The 18,657-nt window shown below is 40.2% G+C and overlaps 1 long non-coding RNA gene across 1 annotated transcript in view; it reads left to right on the top strand.

Moving 5' to 3' along the window:
* The first annotated feature begins 351 nt into the window (after nt 1-351).
* LOC144371359 (uncharacterized) overlaps nt 352-18,657 on the top strand; it is a 1,013,058-nt gene continuing 994,752 nt past the window's right edge. Inside the window, exon 1 of the long non-coding RNA XR_013431429.1 lies at nt 352-510. This is a non-coding gene — a long non-coding RNA (uncharacterized LOC144371359). The remainder of the gene's footprint in view (nt 511-18,657) is intronic.

Here is an 18,657-nt window from a genome sequence, read left to right as displayed (position 1 = left end):
GACCTTGGGCTCCTCCAGCCTCAGCCTCCTGGAGAAGCTCTGCTTTGCTTTTGTGTTGAGGTTAAACCCAGGGCCTCGCCAAGCTCGGAAAGCACTCTATGGCTGAAGCCCAGCTCAGCGCTAGGCGTCACCTCTGTCACAGAGGCTAAGCCAAGACTTCCCACCTGGATTCGTTCCCAGCACAGCCTGAAAGCTCCTCCTGAAAAGGGCTACCCAATTTCAGCCAGTGATTGGACGATTTCAGCTGTCAGTCACAATCCAGAGGCGGGCCTGGAGGCCATCCATCCGGGTCGCTGGGGGGAACTGTCCAATCAGTGCGCAGAGGGAGGGGAAGGGCGGGCTTCCGCAAGCTCCTGGGCTTTTCTTCCTCACCGACTGGGCTACTCCTGCTCCAGGCCCCGTGTTCTCTGCTCCAGGGACCACAGTGACTGCGCTGCCCGTGTTCTCGGGGATCTCGAGTGCCCAGAGGTTCCTCCAGAGGACGCCAGGTCACCAGAGAAGCCAAAAATGGTGAGTTCGCTGAAGAGAGGCGGTCAGCACCTGCCTTGGGGCCTGGCGGGCGGGTGAGCTGCGGACTGGCGCGGAGTCGCCGATGTCGGGTGGCCCTGGGCCCCGCCCCCTGGTTTCCTGGGTTTGGAAGGGTGGCTCAGGTCCCAGGTGTCCCCTTTGCTTTCTACCTGTGGCCCGCATTCACTTTTTCCCAACGTGTAGGAAGCAGGGCCACAAATGCACCTTCCTTCTCCCAGTGGAGCTTCACCTAGTGGAGGTCCTCCAAATTGCAGGCGCCTCCTTCCTTCTAAAAGGCCACCTCCCTCCACCTCACAGCTTGGCCACACATTCTTCTTCCCACTCGTTTCAAATAGACACCGTCTGCTAATTGTCATTATCGCTTAGTGAAATATTGGAAAGAATCAATCAATCTTCCTCCCCCTGTCCCTTCCTCCCTCCCTCACCCCTCTCTTCCTCTTTTCCCCTTGTGTTGGAAGCTGGGCTGGCCTCCAATGTGTGATCCTCCTGCTTCAGTCTCCCGCTTAACTGGGGTTACAGGCCTGTGCTAATGTCCCTGGCAAGAAGAACACTTTTGAAAGCATTTGTTTTCTATTTGTGAATATTATTCTTGAGGGGAAAGAATGATCACTTAACACTTCCTTATGTTTGGTCAGAATAACTGCTTTAAAGGGAATAAGGGTGTTGTTTATAGATCCCAGGGATATGGAATTCTGGGCTACATCAATAGAGTATAACTGCTCTCTTTTCTGAGAGTGTATGATATAGAGTCACACCAGTCCTGTACTTAGGTAAGCACACAGGGTAATAATGATGTAGGGACAAAGGAGGCAAGGCACTGAAGGTAGCTGGAAACAGTTTTATCTGGCAGCAGCCAGTCTCAGAGGGCACTGTTTTCGCTATAATCAATCCATCCATCCCCTCAACCCCGAGTTCAGGTGGTGTCAGAATTTTATACCCAGCATGTAAGGGGAAGGGCTCAGAAGTTTACATTGTAATACCGGGACCCCCAAATAACTCTCAGACTACACAGTCTCATTCCAGTTAAGCCTTTATTGCTGGCCAGTGGCAGACACTGTGCTCTTGAAAGAATGAGATAGTCAGAGTGGTACCCCTGCCTTCAGTTGGCTCCATATTTAAGCACAAAAACCACAAAAGAGAATTTTGGGTGTTCAGGCAACATAAGCAAGTCTGAAAGTTGTGGTCAGTTAGTCTCCAGTTGGCCCCATAGATCATTCTGTGTTCTTGGGGAATTTTCATGAACAAAAGAATCCAAACTGCCCCAGTTATGAGCTTTTTGAGTGTCATGGCTGAGTTCACAAAGTGGAGTCACCATAGTCAAATTGTCACATCACTCACATAAAAGCTGGTTTTTCTTTCTCTATCCTGACCAAGTTAACCCTTCTAGGACAGTACCTGAGGAGGGGAGAGCTTCTTCTCCCCTTTCTTTCCTCCCCCACCAGCTGTTATCATGGAGCCCAGTTGGTGACTTGTCTGTGAAGCCCAGCTCAAGGCCAGAGGCCTTGTTTGCACATTTCTACACACTATTATTCTGGATAAAAGTGTGTAAAAAACTAGTAAGGGGAAGTCCAGCACCTGGAGTGTTGATTTCTTTTCTTTTTTTTTTCTTTTTTTTTTTTAATTTTTGTTTTAGAGAGAGAGAGAGAGAGAATTTTATTAGTATTTATTTTTTAATTCTCAGCAGACACAACATCTTTGTTTGTATGTGGTGCTGAGGATCGAACCCGGGCCACACGCATGCCAGGCGAGCGTGCTACCCCTTGAGCCACATCCCCAGCCAGGAGTGCTGATTTCTTTAAGACTAGCAGCCCAGTAAAATAGGGCAACACAAAAATAGGAAGTTTATCTACACTGAACTTTTTTGTGGACACTCTTTTGTTGACAGTCCTAAAATTAGCCATGGTGAAGATTTCTGGAGAAACCCAGTTTCAATTTTCTGTGCAAAAAGAGGATGCCACTACAATAATCTCTGATTCCTTTACTGTCCTTCATTCCCAGCTCTTTTCAGTATGATTTTCAGAAAGGATCTGGCTATGGTGCCCAGCCTGGCCTGAAAGCTGTGATCCTCCTGCCTCAGCTTCCCAATCTGTTGGGTTTAAAGGCATCGACAACCCCAGCTGCAGAAAATAGTTCATTTTAACCCAAATATTAATTATCATACTAAGGAACATGGATTCGAGTTACCCTGAATGATGTGTGTGACCCTGCTTGGAAGAGATTACATCACTTCTTTTTTTTTTTCTTTCTTTCTCTCTTTCTTTCTAATTTTCTTTCTTTCTTTTTTTCTTTCTCTTTTTTTTTAATATACCAGGGATTGAACCCAGGGGCACTGAAACACTGAGCCACATTCCCAGTCTTTTTTATATTGTATTTTCAGACAAGATTTCACTAAGTTCCTGATGGGTCTCACTAAATTGCTGAGTCTGGCTTTGAATTTAGCAATCCACTTATCTTTGCCTCTCAAGGTGCTGGGATTACAGTTGTGTGCCAGTGTGCCTGGCCTCCATGAACTTTTATAAAAAGAAACTGTGTATTACTGCATCAACCAATTGCATTGGTAGGAACATCAGATTGGTGGGGTACAGAAAAAAAAATAAAGAAAATTTCTTCTGTATGTCTGTTATTGCATTGTGAGCTTTGGTAGATTTTGGAGACGTCTGGTAAGGCTAGTGATGTATTCTGAGAAGTTGTGAGATTGTGGTCTGATACAGAAATTAAGATGATTGGCTGTTAAAGGGCGTAAGATAGCCCAAGATAATGTTTGCTCTCCATACAGAACCCTGCCTTTCCACCCTCATGGTGGTCTAGTTAGCCAAAGTCAAGTACTCTGAAGGTTCTTTGATGTAGATGCAACTGTATAGAGAACTTGAGTTCACAGCTGTAAAAATCTTGTGCTTTTTCTTTTATGTTCCTTAGGTGTAGGCACCATGTGAGATTTCTTGGGTAGAGGTTCCCTTTAGACAACTCCCAGAGTCCCATGTCCTCAGCCACTATCCTTTCCTGAAGCTGCCACAGAGTGCCCACATCTGCCCTGTGCCTTGCAGGGTGAACAGAATTTCAGACCCTGGGTCAGCTGCTCCCAGAGGACAGCCTGAGGTGTGAGGTGCAGCCTCTCAGGGAAGCTGCTGGGGGCCCTGGGCTGAGGAATCATCTGGAAAAGGCCTCATCTAAACAGCTACTTCTTAGGACCTTGTTTTCCCCAAGCTCTGTTCCTATTCCTTGGAGACAGGTGGACAGTCAGCCTATGGATGCTGGTGCTGAGGGGCCAGGTGAGCAGTGACTCCTGCCCTTTTAGTTTCTCATGGTGTGAAGGAGCAAAACCTCTCCCAGAGCATAAGGACCACCCACCCCAGTGCAGAGGTGTGCAAAGATGAAAAGCCTCATAGACTGGAGTCATGGTACAGGTGCCTGGGAGGGTGATCCTGGATGCTTTTCATGAGAAAGACCAGGAGGAAGCATGTCCCAGCTGTCAGGGACCTTCCCTGCCTTTTGAGCCTGACACATCTGTGCTCCATCAGCACCAAAGCTTTCTGTGTATCACTTTGAAATGATGTGCTCACTTATCTGAGGCCCAGGTTTATTTATTCAGAGCCAAATGGGATGGACTATTATTAAAGAGGCAAGAGAGAGGCGGATTAAAATCCACCTTTTTTTTGTTGTTGTTAAAAATCCCAGATTACAGCCAGATACAGTGGTGCACACCTGTGATCCTTCCTGCTCCAGAGGCTGAGACAGGAGTGTTGCAAATTTGAGGACAGCCTTAGCAACTTAGCTAGGCCTTATGCAACCTGGTGAGACTGCGTCTCAAAATAAAAAGTAAAAATGACTGGGGATGTGGCTCAGTAGTAAAATATCTCTGGGCTTAATCTCGGGGGTATCAAACTAAAAAGAAAAAAAGAAAAAGAAAACATTTAATTACCTAATTTACCTTTTGCTACCCCTGAGTATGTATAAAAAGTTTGTAAGATTCAGATTTGTCTTTTAAGTGGTTTCAAATTGAAATCCAACCCTGGATTCCTAAATACCACGTAAGATACAGAGAAAGTCTGTCTTGCATTATTGCTGCAGAATTTGAGTCCAATTCTATTAAAATAGTGGTGGACAAATTTATGAATGTGATTTCATGAAAACTAGTATCTGTCCTTCACAAGGTGATGAATTTGACGAAGGACGACAGTTTTTCACCGTTGTTGTCTGACCTTGGCAGGTTCATGTTAACTGTGTGGTTTTATCTTATCAGGAATGGAACCCAGAGGTGCTTAACCACCAGCCCCTTTTAGATTCTTTGTTTTGAGACAGAGTCTTGCTACATCATCTAGGGCTGCTGGGGTTACAGGTGTGCACCATCACACCTGTCTTCATTGTAATTATTAAGGACAATTTTGGCAATGCCTTGATTACCCAATTGTAATCATTTAATCACTGAATATCAGTGAAAGAGTAAATGACACCTGTTTTCTGCAAAGGAGAGATCCATGTGTCTAAATAAGGGTGGTGATCCCCTCACCATGTCACCTAATTCCTGTTCCCTCCCAACTGCCTCCTCGTAGAGTCACCCCTTTGGGAGCTAGCCTTTTAGCTTATAAAACTTGGGTGTAACATAAATGCTCTCTCTATTCTCTGTCCTGTACAACATTTTGCCTGGTCTTAGATACAGTTTACTGTTTCCAATTTTTTGAAGAGTATTTTTTGTTGTTGCTGTAGTTGAACACAATACCTATTTATTTACTTTTATGTGATGCTGATTATCAAACCTAGGGTCTCTCACGTGCTAGGCAAGCACTCTATTGCTAAACCAGAATCCCAACCCTCTTATTTCCATTTTTAGATATAGTTTTTCTTAAGTTTACCTCCAAAATACAGTAAACCATGCCCTAAATTTTACAGTATTTGCTGAAAAGCTCAGTGTTTTTTCAGAGAGTTTAGAACATGGAAACATTCACTCTTCTTTGTGAGAAAGTGTGGTGTCTTTCTACTGATTTTGTTGTGTTTTTATGCCTCTAATTGTGTACCTTTTGTATCATAATCATTTTTCTCTCTCATTACATGTATTTTATCAAGCTACTCTTCAGCCCAAGAGAATTAGTATTGTAGACTGTTGTTTATTTGTTTGCTTCCTTATTGAGTGCTGGGAATTGATGCCATGGACTTGCTCATGCTTAGTTATCTTCCAGAAATAAATTTCAATTTGTGAGCAACGTTCTGGAGATGGGCAGGTGTTTTACTGGGGAATAAACCTACAGGCAATCGACCACTGAGCACATCCTCAGCCCTTCTTATTTATGTATGTTTTCTTTTTCTTTTTTAAAAAATATTTTGTATAGTTGTAGATGTACAGAATACCTTTATTTTATTTATTTATTTGTGGTGCTGAGGATCATACCCAGTGCCTCACACATGTTAGTAAGTGGTCTGCCACTCAGCTACAGTCCCAGACCTCCTTTTTATGTTTGATGAAGACCAGTCTCACTGAATTTCTGAGTGTCTTGCTATTTTGCTGATAGAGGCCTCAAACTTTTGCCATTTTCCTGCCTTGACCTCCCTAGTGGCTGAAATTACAGGTGCACATCACTACACCAGCAGTTGGAATGAGTTTTGAAGACTTATCATCCAATTTCTTTCCAGATGAAAATAGTATTGAAAATCAGTTTTCTTGCTTTTGTTCATACTTTTGAAATTTGTAACTATGACTCTTCTTCTTTGCTTTATTTTTGCATTATTATGAAAAAGGTATTTAGCATATCATATTTTTTCTTATGTATACATTTTTAAAACTTCATGGCTTGGTAGTTTATTTACTTCTTTATTAGATAATCTTTGTTTTTATGAGCAATTTTAGGCTTACATAGTTTATTAGTTAGTGTTCTCTAGAGTAACAGTATCTACAGGAAGTATGATTATCAAAGGGGATTCATTAGATTGGCCTAATTGACCCAAAGGTGGATGTTCACAGTGGCTATCTACAGGCTGGAGAGCTTGAGAAGTGGTAGCTGCCAAGTCGCAGAGGCTGAATCCTCAGAACAAGGGGGATCAATGGTGCTGCCTTAGTCCAGACCAAAGGTTCTGGAAACTCACTAGAGAATCACTGGCAGAGTCCACTTTGGGAGAGTGAAAAATTTTGTTTCACCCAAGACACCATCCTCTTGGATGGTGCTGCCTAGCTTAAGGAGGTTCTCCAGTTTGGCTCACTATCCCGTATACCCATCATTTGTAGACACACCCTCATGGACACACCCAGAAGCTCATTAATCATCGGCATTCTTTAATTTAATCAAGGTGACAATTTAACATGCCATTACACATAGTATCAAATACCCCTTCTCTCCAGCTGATAGTCTCCACTGTTTTCAACATATTGCATTGGTGTAGGGTGTTTGTTAGTTACTAAACCAGTGTTGAACATTTGATAAAGAGAATGGATGAAGCAACATTTAGGATAAGCCAAAGTTCATCCTTTACTTTAGGGTTCCTCTTCCTTGGATGTGATTGTGTGTGTCACGTCATATACAAGATAATGTCATACAGAAGAGTTTCACTGCTCTGCTCCCTAAGTCCCTGGAACCCATCAGTTCTGCTAGTGCATCTATAATGTTGTCTTTTTCAGAATGTTCTTGACTTGGAATCTTACTGCACTTGGCCATTTCAAGCTGACTTCTCTCACTTACCAGTGTGCCTTTAAGGGTGCTGTATCTTTCCAGGCTGCAGAGCTCATTTTCTGGGTGATGCTGTTTGGTGTGGTTAAACTGCAGCTTGTCCATTCAGTATTGAAAGGTGCATCTTCCTTGCCTCTAGGTTTGGGCCGTTGTGGATATGGCTGCTGTAGTCACTGCAGTGAGGGTTCCTGTGCCCATAATTTTCACATCATTTGCATAGACATTTGGAGTGTGATGACTTAATTGTACATTTTTTTTGCAATTATGATTAAATTTTGCATTTATTTTATTTTTTTTAAACAGGTTGTTTTATTGGGGGATTCTTTTTTTTTAAAGAGAGAGTGAGAGAGGAGAGAGGGAGAGAGAGAGAGAGAGAGAGAGAGAATTTTTTTAATATTTATTTTTTAGTTCTCGGCGGACACAACATCTTTGTTGGTATGTGGTGCTAAGGATCGAACCCGGGCCGCACGCATGCCAGGCGAGCGCGCTACCTCTTGAGCCACAACCCCAGCCCTCTGCATTTATGATTATGAGCATCATTCATAGTTTTCTATTCAATAGTTTTCTTTATTTAATTTGGATAATATGGTAACTTATGCCTCAGGAAGACTTAGGAGGTGTTAACTCAGTTTCTATGTTCTGAAAACAAAGTAGAAAATTGGTGTCAGTTCTTATGTGTCTCATGGAAGCCTGTTTGAGATGTCAGAGCCTTGCCTCGCCTTTTTGGGAAGTAATTAGTTATTCAGTATTTTTTTCTCAGCAGCCATGGGCTCATATGTTTTGTGTATTTCCCCTTGTGTGTAAGTTGTAGGAGATTGTCTCTCTCAAAGAAATGGTCCAGTTTCTGTTAGTTGTCTAATTTGTGTCAAGCACATTTATGATAATCTGAAGTCCCAATGCATTGTTGACGATGACACTTTTAAATGTGTTAGTAGGTTTTCAGTCCTTGTTGTTTTTTTCTTTAATATTGTTGTATATTTTACACTTTTACTTTCTTTCTTTTTATGTGGCAGTGAGGATTGAACCCAGTTTCTACCAAGCACTAGGCAAGCAGTCTTCCACTGAGCCACAACCCCAGTCCCTGTCCTCTGTATTCTTAGCCTTTTGTTAATTAATCAGTGATGCTGATGTTCATGAAGAACTTGATTTTGCAGACTGTGGATTTCCTGATTGTGGTTTCATCAACACTTTCTCTGTTACCTACTGTTGAGAGCCACAGCCGAAGGGGCCCCAGCAAACTTTAAGACTGCCAGCTGATGATTGGCCCCTCTGCAGTGATGCTCATTGGACTGTTTGCCCGCCCTTTCAGCCTACGGAGCTGCTCATTCGGGGACATTTTTGGCTCCGCCCACGCGACCCAGCCAATCGGCCTCAAGAGCTGGAGGAGTGGGGGTGGTTGAGAGGCTTGTGGGAAGCCGGTGGAGGCAGTTGGGCTCTGAGGGTTTTTCCTGAGAAGCGTTTTTGTTTGGCGTGTGTGGTTCTAAAAGTGAAGTTTGTTTCTTTTGACAAGTGGCTCCTGAATTGTGCCCAGCCAAACTGCGGCAAACTACCTGTGGTAAATTTAGGTTTACCTTGCTCTTCTTTCTCTGGTTTTCTGAAGTGGCAGTTTTATTGGTTACTTTTAGCTCTTCTTTTCTGAAATGTGCGTTGGATGACTTAGACACCACTACATCACCACCTCTGGTGTTCTCTATGAATTTCCTATGATGGACTTTTACATTTCTTTCTTTCAAAATGGTCACCTTTTCTCTTGAGTCACCTCTTTGTCCTGTGTCTGTTCAGAGCCCTGTGTTTCATGTCCCCTTCCCTGGAGGCTTTTCAGCTTCTTCTCATCTGATTTCTGCTTTAGCTCTCATGTTCTTTGAGCATACATGGGATTTCACTGGTGGTGCACTTGTAGGGGTGTGGTTTATGTCCTGTGGAGTGTTGCTGTGACCCTGAGACCTCAGTGTGCTTCCCATTTGGTTGAAGGTCCATGAAGTCCTCCTGTCTGAATCATTGTCCTGACAGAGTTGGGCTGTTGTCTCTGAGGGTAATTGTGGGTTCTTCATTGTTTGGGGTGGTTCTGTATGGTTTCAGTCCTTGAGTATGCTTCTGTGTAAGTGGCAGGAACATTTTCTTTTTTCCATCACTGTGCAGACATCATAGCATGCTTACAGATTTGAATGGTGGGCTCTTTCACACAGAGTCAGTGTGGGATAGTTCAGAATTCTGGGCTACAAACTTGTTGCTTTACTACACTCTGGAAGAGCTTCTGCCTTAGGTTTGTTTGCACCACCATTGCTACAGGCACGATGAATCTCTTTCACAACAGACAATCATTGCAAATGTGGCCCACCCTTGATCAAAATGTCCTTGAGCAGAATATTGGTATGTGTCTCATGACTGTATATTATGGTAGTGAACCGGCTGCTGTTAAGAAGAGTTTGACAATCATTGGATATTCATTGTTGCTGTGAGACTTAGAAAAGTAGTGCCTGCTATTTATTAACAAGATTATTTTCAGAGTTATAAAACTTTGTAAGGCTGTTGTTTGGACAAGGTGACATTTTTGTGTTTTTTTTTTTTTTTTTAGAGAGAGAGGGAGAAGAGAATTTTTATTATTATTTATTTTTTAGTATTCGGCAGACACAGCATCTTTGTTTATATGTGGTGCTGAGGATCGAACCCGGGCCGCACGCATGCCAGGCAAGCGCGCTACCACTTGAGCCACATCTCCAGCCCATGGTGACATTTTTAGGTCATTGAGTTCTTTCTTTTTTTTTCTCATTTTTTTTATTGGTTGTTCAAAACATTACAAAGCTCTTTACATATCGTATTTTATACATTAGATTCAAGTGGGTTATGCACTCCCATTTTTATCCCAATTACAGATTGCAGAATCACATCGGTTACACATCCACGTTTTTACATGATACCATATTAATGACTTCTGTATTGTGCTATTTTTACTATCCTCTACTATCCCCCCTCTCATCCCCTTCCGTCTTCTCTCTCTACCCCATCTACTACAATTCATTTCTCTCCTTATTTTTTTCCCATTCCCCTTAAAACCACTTATATGTAATTTTGTATAACAATGAGGATCTCCTTCCATTTCAATGCAATTTCCCTTTTCTCTCCCTTTCCCGCCCACCTCATGTCTCTATTTAATGTTAGTCTTTTCCTTCTACTCTTCCTCCCTGCTCTGTTCTTAGTTGCTCTCTTTATATCTTTTTATATCAGAAAAGACATTTGGCATTTGTTTTTTAGGGATTGACTAGCTTTACTTAGCATAATCTGCTCTAATGCCATCCATTTCCCTGCAAATTCCATGATTTTGTCATTTTTTAGTGCTGCGTAATACTCCATTGTGTATAAATGCAACATTTTTTTTTTTTATCCATTCATCTATTGAAGGGCATCTGGGTTGGTTCCACAGTCTAGCTATGGTGAATTGTGCTGCTATGAACATCGATGTGGCAGTATCCCTGTATTATGCACTTTTAAGGTCTTCAGGGAATAGTCCGAGAAGGGCCACAGCTGGGTCAAATGGTGGATCCATTCCCAGCTTTCCCAGAAATCTCCATACAGCTTTCCAAATTGGCAGCACCAATTTGGAGTCCCACCAGCAATGTATAAGAGTACCCCTTTCCCCACATCCTCGCCAGCACTTGTTGTTTGACTTCATAATGGCTGCCAATCTTACTGGAGTGAGATGGTATCTTGGGGTGGTTTTGATTTGCTTTTCTCTGACTGCTAGAGATGGTGAACATTTTTTCATGTACTTGTTGATTGATTGTATGTCCTCCTCTGAGAAGTGTCTGTTCAAGTCTTTGGCCCATTTGTTGATGGGGTTATTTTTTTTTTAAGAGAGAGAGAGAGAGAGAGAGAGAGAGAGAGAGAGAGAGAGAGAGAGAGAGAGAGAGAGAGCGCAGAGTTTTGAAAGAGAATTTTTTTTAATATTTTATTTTTTTAGTTTTCGGCGGACACAACATCTTTGTTTGTATGTGGTGCTGAGGATCAAACCTGGGTTGCACGCATGCCAGGTGAGCGCGCTACCGCTTGAGCCATATCCCCAGGCCAAGAGAGGAGTTTTAATATTTATTTATTTTAGTTCTCGGCAGACACAACATTTTTGTTTTGTATGTGGTGCTGAGGATCGAACCCGGACCGCATGCACGCCAGGCGAGCACGCTACCACTTGAGCCACATCCCCAGCCCTTATTTGTTTTCTTATTGTTAATTTTTTTTGAGTTTCCCAGCACCATTTATTGAAGATGCTATCCTTTTTTCATTGCATGCTTTTAGCCCTTTTATCAAATATAGGATAGTTGTAATTTTGTGGATTGGTCTCTGTGTCCTCTATTCTGTACCATTCGTCCACACGCCTGTTTTGCTACCAGTACCATGCTGTTTTTTGACTATTGCTCTGTAGTATAGTTTGAACTCTGGTATCGCTATACCGCCTGACTCACACTTCCTGCTTAGAATTACTTTTGCTATTCTGGGTCTTTTGTTTTTCCATATGAATTTCATAATTGCTTTATCTATTTCTACAGGAAATGCCCTTGGGATTTTGATTGGCATTGCATTGAACCTATAGAGAACTTTGGATAATATTTTCATTTTGATGATGTTAGTTCTTCATATCCATGAACAGGGTATATTTTTTCATCTTCTAAGCTCTTCTTCTATTTATCTCTTTAGGTTTCTGTAGTTTTCATTGTATAAATCTTTCACCTATTTTGTTAGGTTGATTCCCAAGTGTTTTATTTTTTTTGAGGATATTGTGAATGGGGTGGTTGTCCTCATTTCCATTTTAGAAGATTTGGCGCTGATGTACAGGAATGCCTTTGATTTATGCGTGTTGATTTTATATTTGCTAAATTCATTTATTAACTCTTGTAGTTTTTTTGTAGACCCTGTTGGGTCTGTTAGATATATTATCATATCAGACAAAAATAGTGATAATTTAAGTTCTTCTTTTCCTATTTTTATGCCTTTAATTTTTTTCATCTGTCTAATTGCTCTGGCCAGTGTTTCAAGAACTATATTGAATAGAAGTGGTAAGAGAGGGCATCCCTGTTTTGTTCCAGATTTTAGAGGGAATGCCTTCAGTTTTTCTCCATTCAGAATAATGCTAGCCTGAGGTTTAGCATATATAGCTTTTATGATGTTGAGGTAAGATCCTGTTATCCCTAGTTTTTCTAGTATTTTGAACATAAAGGGATGTTGTACTTTGTCGAATGCTTTTTCTGCATCTATCGAGATGATCATGTGGTTCTTTAAGTCTATTGATGTGGTGAATAACATTTATTGATTTCCGTATATTGACCCAGCCTTGCATCCCAGGGATGAATTCTACTTGATCATGGTGCACAATTTTTTGATATGCTTTTGTATTCGATTTGCCAGGGTTTTATTGAGGATTTTTGCATCTATGTTCATTAGAGATATTGGTCTGTAGTTTTCTTTCTTTGAAGTATCTTTGTCTGGTTTCGGTATCAGGGTGATGTTGGTCTCATACAATGAATTTGGAAGATCTCCTTCTTTTTCTGTTTCTTGAAATAACTTGAAAAGTATTGGTATTAATTCTTCTTTGAAGGTTTTGTAAAACTCCGCTGTATATCCATCTGTTCCAGGGCTTTTCTTGGTTGGTAGTCTTTTGATGGCTTCTTCTATTTCCTCCTTTGTCATTGGTCTGTTTAAATTGTGTGTATCCTCCTGACTCAATCTGGGCAAGTCATATTACTTCAGAAATTTACCGATATTTTCACTATCTTGTATTTTATTGGAATATAGGGTTTCAAAATAATTTCTAATTATCTTCTATATTTCTGTAGTATCTGTTGTAATATTGCCTTTTTCATCCCATATGTTGGTAATTTGAGTTCTCTCTCTTTTTCTCTTCATTAGCATGGCTAACTGTCTGTCAATCTTATTTATTTTTTCAAAGAACCAACTTTTAGTTTTATCAATTTTTTCAATGGTTTTTTTTTTTTGTTTCAATTTCATTAATTTCCATTCTGATTTTAATTATTTCTTGCCTTCTGCTACATTTGCTGTTGTTTTGCTCTTCCTTTTCTAGGGTTTTGAGATGAAGTGTGAGTTCATTTATTTTTTGGTTTTTTCTTTTTTTGAGGAATGACCTCCAGGCAATGAATTTCTGTCTTAAAACTGCTTTCATTGTGTCTCATAGATTCCCATATGTTGTGTCTGTATTTTCATTTATTTCTAAGAATTTTTTTGATTTCCTCCTTTATGTCTTCTGTAACCCATTGATCATTCAGTAACATATTGTTCATTTTCCAGGAGATGCAGGATTTATCCTTCCTTTTTTTATCATTGATTTTCAGTTTCATTCCATTATGATCAGATAAGGTGCATTATATTATCTCCACCCCTTTATATTTACTAAGAGTTGCCCTATGGCATAATATATGGTCTATCTTTGAGAAGGATTCATGTGCTGCTGCGAAGAACGTGTATCCACTTGATGATGGTTGATATATTCTATATATTTCGGTTAAGTCTAGGTTATTAATTGTGTTATTGAGTTCTACAGTTTCTTTATTGAGCTTTTGTCTAGTGGATCTGTCAAATGGAGAGAGCGGTGTATTGACGTCACCAATAATTATTTTGTTTTGGTCCATTTGACTCTTTAACTTTAGGAGAGTTTTTTTTTTTTTTTTTAATGAACATTGCAGCACCATTGTTTGGTGCATAGATATTGATAATTGTTATGTCTTGTTGGTGGATGGTTCCTTTTAACAGTATATAGTGGCCTTCTTTATCCCTTTTGATTAACTTAGGTTTGAAGTTGATTTTATTCGATATGAGTATGGCCACTCCTGCTTGCTTCCCAGGACCATGTGAGTGGTATGATTTTTCCCAGCCTTTCACTTTCAACCCGTGTATGTCTTTTCCTATCATATGAGTCTCCTGAAGGCAGCATATTGTTGGATTTGTTTTTTTAATCCAGGTTACTAGCCTTTACAATCTCTTGATTGGTGAATTTAAGCCATTAACATTTAAGGTACTATTGATATATTGTTTGTACTTCCAGACATGCTTATTTATGTATTTATTTTAATATGGCTCGTTTTTTCTTTTTGGTTATATTTTTTGTTCTTCTTTTTACTGGGTTACCTCCTAATGTTAGTTTTGGGTGCTGTTTTTCAATTTCTCTTCTTGTAGTGTTTTGCTCAGAATGCCTTGCAGTGCTGGTTTTTTGGCTGTGAATTCTTTTAACTTTTGTTTATTGTGAAGTATTTTAATTTCATTGTCAAATCTGAAGCTTAATTTTGCTGGATTCTGTATTTTTAGTTGGAATCCATTATTTTTCAGCGTTTGAAATATGTTGTTTCAGGATCTTGTTGCTTTCAACGTCTCTGATGAGAAATCAGCCATTAACCTAATTGGTTTACCCCTGAATGTAATCTGCCTTCTTTCTCTCGTAGCTTTTAATATTCTCTCCTTGTCCTGTATGTTGGATATCTTCATAATTATGTGTCTTGGAGTTGGTCTATTCGGGTTTTGTATGTTTGGGGTCCTGTAGGCTTCCAGGATTTGGCAATCCATTTCATATTTCATATCTGAGAAGTTTTCTAGGATTCTTTTATTCAATAGGTTGTTCATTTCTTTGGTTTGAATCTCTATACCTTCTTCTATCCCGATGACTCTCAAGTTTGTTGTTTCTTATAACATCCCATATTTCTTGGATAGATTGCTGGTGATTTTTTAGGATTCTTTCTGTGTTGACTATATTCTTCTGAAGTTGATACACTTTGTCTTCATTATCTGATGTTCTAACTTCTATTTGATGTAGTCTATTTGTAATATTCTCGTTTGAGTTTTTAATTTGGTTTATGGTTTCCTGCATTTCTAGGATTACTGTTTGATTTTTTTTAACATCTCTATCTCCTGGTATAGGTCATTCTTTGCCATTTGAATTTGCCTATTTAATTCATTTTCAAAGTATACTTTCATTGTTTGGACTTGCTGTCAAAAGTCTTCTCTAAGATTCCGTTCCATCTGAGTTAGGTATGCCTTGAGTTCTTTCTCTGTCCATTTTTCTGAAGCCTCTAGGTTCTCCTGTGAATTTAAGCTTTCCTGCATTGTTTGTAATCCTTTTTTTCCTTGTTTTTTCATGGTGCTCACTTTGTTTTCCAACTCTGTTTGACTGCTTTGTTTCTGTTTTCTTCTTTAAATTTGTTTTGGTTTTCATAGTTCCAATATATCTCCTTTGTGTTGGGAGACAATGTTTAGAGATGTTGGGTTTAATTGTGCTTAAGGCAAATTCATTAGTTTCATTAGAGGTCTACAGAATTTGATGGCATGTATAGAACTGAGGTTTGAACTTAGGATTTTATGATGAGGTCGGGCACTTTGATGGTATTGAGGTTAATATATGTTAGCTTCTTTGGGGGGTTGCTCAAATGCAGGTGGATATTAACAAGAGAATAAACAGGAGTACTTGGGGGTAGTTAAGGGCTTAGTTGGACTATGGACTGTTTCATAGTATTCATCTATTTTCATCTAGTAAGTTGTACGTAATTTGGGTGGTCATGCTTAAGAGGAAAGATGGGAAAAATAAGGAAGCAAACAAAGAAAGGTAGAGGGAGAGAAGAAAGAAAGAGAAAAGAATAGAAAAGAAAAGGAAATGATAATAAAAAAAATAATAAAAGGCAGTAAAATAGAAATTACATTTAAAAAATAATAGTATAATTGTAGAAAAGAAAAAAAAATAAAATTAAAGAAAAATTTTTAAAAAATTAAAAGAAAAAGTGACACTGTTAGGCTTCTACTTTCTTCACTTCTAATAGGTGGTGCTGTGCTTTCCGGGCCAAGATTTTGTCCTCTGGTTATAGGAAACAGTCTTTGTGAGGCCGCTCCCTCCTCTCCCCACTGGTGTCTCTCAAAACCTGTTAGCTTAGGTTAATTCCTGGTTTCTAGTCCCCTGGCTTCTCCTGTCAGCAAGGTCTATCCCTGTGAGGTATCTCTCGGCAGTTCAAACTACACTCTGTGCCTGCAGTTTCCTGGACGTGGAGTGCGGCTTTTGGGAACCGGCACTTTATTGTTTTGATTTCCTCCGATAGCCCCTCCTCCTAGAGCTGGTGAAACAGGTTTTGTTTTTGTTGCTGGTGGTAGGGAGGAGTTGGGGGTCAGGTGCCTTTGCTTTTCCCCCACACCGCTACTCAGATTCACTCTGTTAATCATGCCCCCGGAAAGCCGGGGAGAGATTTTATGTGATTTCCCCGCTGTATGGAAAATGGTTTTAATGTCACAGACCTGTTCTATCACTGAATGAGATGCAATCAGTCGAAAATTGGCGATGGTGGCGTCAGCTCTCCAAGATGGTGGCCGCTGGCTTCCTCGGTGTTCTGACCGGTGTGGAGGAGAGGACTGGACTGCTTCCTTCCCCTGTCTCAAACCCAGAATTGAGAACTGAGCACAGTGAGGGCACAGCTGGAAGGCGCCCGCAGAATCAGCAGCGCCTTATCTCTGTGTTGCTAGCTCGCCATTTCCCGCGGAGCTCCGCAGTCTCTAGCAGCGGGGCAAGTCGCTGAATAAGCGGCTTGAATCTCTGTGTGGACAAATCGCTCTCTATTGAGCCCCAGTAACCGATCTTCGGATGATGGAAATCCTTCCTCTAGGTTTTGGTGCACCCCAATTTTGCTGGAAATTCCTAACAAGATAGCATTTGGCCGTTCTAACTCGTCATTCACCTGCATAGTGATGCAGTACATGGGGGTGATGCACTCCATTCACCGCCATCTTCCATGAGTTATTTCTAAGACACATGCTATCATTCCACTTACCCCATTCTACTTTGACAGTAACCACAAGAAACTATCAAATTGTCGTGTTTATTAATACATTAATTAAATTAATCAAATAGAGAACTCATGTTTGTTTTGATCATTTAATAGTAAGCTAGTTTACTAAATTTGTTCTGGAGTAAAGCACCTGCAAACATCTAGTTGTTCTTAGTGTAATCACACAGAATGAGCTCAATCTCCAGTTAGCACATTGTGACCACCTGTGTGAAATGTTGTCTAAATGTTGTCTATGAAGGAATCTCCTTAGTGACCCCATGCCCAGAGGGTGGGAGTGGGGGCTGGTTCTAGGCATTTCTTTAAGTATGGAACAATAGACTTTCAGAGGAAACAAGACATCAGTAAATACCATGTTGCCTATATTAACCTTATAGGTACAGGGAGCCACTGTAGTTGGCAGAATCTCTCTCAAATGCTTAGTTTCATGATTCCTGCATTTTTCTACTCATCACCTTTTTTTTCTAAAGATAAGTACTATCATAAATGCTTATATTAGCTCTGTACCACACAGGACGTTTCTAGGACATGTAATAGAGGTGCAACCATTAAAGAAGTTAGTAGTAATCTGGGAGCCTGTCTTACTTCCTGTGAACTCCTCAGAGGAAGGGTATAAATCATTATGATGTTTGCCTTCTGAGTAGCCAATTTCTAGTGTTGGAATGGGTGTAAGAAATTGAGTGAAGTAAAGATTTGATGGACCAAATCATGAAATTAATCAGGAGGCCAGGAAATCATGTGAACATCATGCATGTTGAGTGCAGATTTCTCATGCTGTCAATCTTTCCTGGCCTCCACTATACATTTGTGGGATATTTCAGATCTCAGTGACCTTTGAGGATGTGGCTGTGAACTTCACCAAGGAGGAGTGGGCTTTTCTGGATGCTTTCCAGAAGAACCTTTACAGAGATGTGATGCTGGAAGTCCTCAGAAACCTGGCTTCTATAGGTAATAATGATGGTTTAAAAATAATCAAATCGGAGAACTCATGTTTATTTTGGTCATTTATGTAGAAGGTGAAAAGGAAATCAGTTGATGAATTATTGAAGTATAAATGGCACCTACAGTTTGGCAAAGCATTTCTAGCTCCTAAATATTCATAAAGAGTGTTATATTCTCTCATTTTAGGTAACAAGTGGGTAGACAAGACCACTGAATATCAGATTGAAAACTGTGGAAGCAACCGAAGGTAACAGATTCCCTCATGAATTCCTCACAAGAGGAATTCATGAGGGAATCTGAGAACTGTCATATAATTTTTAAAGCAAACCAACGGAAGAAGTATGCATAATTTGAAATTTATTTATTCTTATAATATTTTTTACCAGAAATATGTACTTATCTGTAACAGGTATTCAATCTTTTCAAAGTATTTGACATGCAAAAAGTACTATTAAATCGCATATGTGAATATGACTATGTAAATAATAGCCATAGAGAAGCTGTGTTGCAAAGGATTGTTTCCTTTCAATCTCTTTATTTTCAGGGAACTTTAACAAGTCAGAAAATCTAGTCTTTACATGATGTTGGTAGAAATGTAAAGACCCATAAATAAATAGAAAACTGTGAATGAGTTAGGTATCAATTATGTGCTGGTCACTTCTTCTTCAAAGAAGTTCTATGGTAAACTTCAAACTTTCCCCACAGAATAGTGTGGG

Source organism: Ictidomys tridecemlineatus, chromosome 16, assembly GCF_052094955.1.
Source record: "Ictidomys tridecemlineatus isolate mIctTri1 chromosome 16, mIctTri1.hap1, whole genome shotgun sequence".
NCBI lineage: Eukaryota > Metazoa > Chordata > Mammalia > Rodentia > Sciuridae > Ictidomys > Ictidomys tridecemlineatus.
Note: the sequence above shows the minus strand (reverse complement) of the source record. Positions and strands in the feature narration are given on the sequence as shown.